The sequence below is a fragment of the Lycium barbarum genome, chromosome 2 (genome assembly GCF_019175385.1).
Source record: "Lycium barbarum isolate Lr01 chromosome 2, ASM1917538v2, whole genome shotgun sequence".
Classification (NCBI taxonomy): domain Eukaryota; kingdom Viridiplantae; phylum Streptophyta; class Magnoliopsida; order Solanales; family Solanaceae; genus Lycium; species Lycium barbarum.
In genome coordinates, this window is record NC_083338.1 from 51,757,430 (window position 1) to 51,759,136 (window position 1,707).

Sequence of the window (1,707 nt, forward strand, 5' to 3'; positions counted from 1 at the left end):
ATTTTTTCTATGAATAGAAGTGTGAGATTAATGAATGTACGCTTAATGAGTATGATGAGTAGTAGAATGAGTGGTGCTCGGTGGTTAGCCCCGGGTACCCGTCATGGCCCCTAGCCGGGTCGTGACAGCGCTTTTCAGCGTTGTTGAGTAAAAAGAGATGATGGCATGAAAATCGGTAGGACAAGGTGTATTTCAAATCTTTCAATTGGAGAACCAAACCAAGAAAGTCATATATGGAAGAAGCGGACTAAGTAAAATAATTTTTTTTATATTTTCAATTAATTGAATTATAATACTTTCTATAATTAAAATTCCATAATTATATTACTAAAAGGTATTTTCTCTATCCTAATTTATGTGATATAGTTTGACTAGACACGAAGTTTAAAAAAGAAAGGAAAGATCTTTGAAACTTGTGGTTTAAAACAAATCATTGATATTTGTGTGGATTTAAATCATTTCATTAAAGGTAAAACGGGAAGTTTCAAGTTAAATGATTTTTAAACATAAAAATATATCATTTTTTTAGACAGACTAAAAAGAAAAGTATTGTACTATTTTTTATGGCACAGGATTTCATCATCTAGTTTGGAGTAAAAGGAGTAACCAACTAGGTTTTCATCGTCTCTTTCCCTTTTTTTCTAATTCCCACCCGATAGGGGTGTACATGGACCGAGTTGGGTCGGATTTTTTAAATACAAAACCAAACCAATAAAATTCGGTTTTTTCAACCTGGGGTTTTTCGGGTTTTTTTTTTCCGGAATAGTCTTGATACAAAAGATATACACTTTTACTTCAAATATTTCTTTAGTCCTTGTAAGATACAACTATATAATTAAGGTGTTTCTTAAGAAAATAACACAAAATGTGAGAAGAGTGATGACATTGTATTAAAATATTCAACAAAAGATAATAAAATCGGTTAAAATAAATATTGCTAATTAATAATCCATAAAGAAAATGATATCCAACATTAAAGAAAAATTAAAGAATAGATATCCAACATTATTGTCATTCTTAGTGGTAGATTGAATTTCTTTTGTTAGCATTAGTGTTAAGTTGGTTTTGGTTTGAACTTTATTTGAATTACTAACATCCATAGGATATAAAACTTATTGACATTCAAAATTCTAAGTTCAAGCATGAATAATATGATAATAGATAAAAAAAACTACGAAAAAATTTAAGAAATATTTATAAATTACATTACAAATAAATATTTTTATGTATAAAATATTTTAAAAATTGAACATGTAATGTCGGGTTGGTTTGGTTTGGTTCGGTTTGAATATTTTTAGCTAAAACCAAACCAAACCAATTATGGTCGGGTTTTTTTTTTCAACACCAAACCACTAGTCAGGTTTTTTTCTCGATTTGACTTAGTTTATCGGTTTGATGCGGTTTGTCGGTTTACTTTGTACACCCCTACCACCGAGTGTCAGGTACCTGCATTAGAGCACTACGATATCTCGATCGCACAATGCAGGGCCCATTTCTGGAGGCAATGCGCTCCCAACATAATATTTTTCATTCCGAGAGGCTCGAACCCCAGACCTATGATTCTAACATGTGTATGTGAAAAATAAGTATAATTAGAATTAAATATATATGTCAAAATTCACAACGTCCAAATGCTGAATTTGCCGTGACGCTAACACAACGTATCGTCTCCGTAAATTCATGAACCAAATTGAGGGACTTCACATT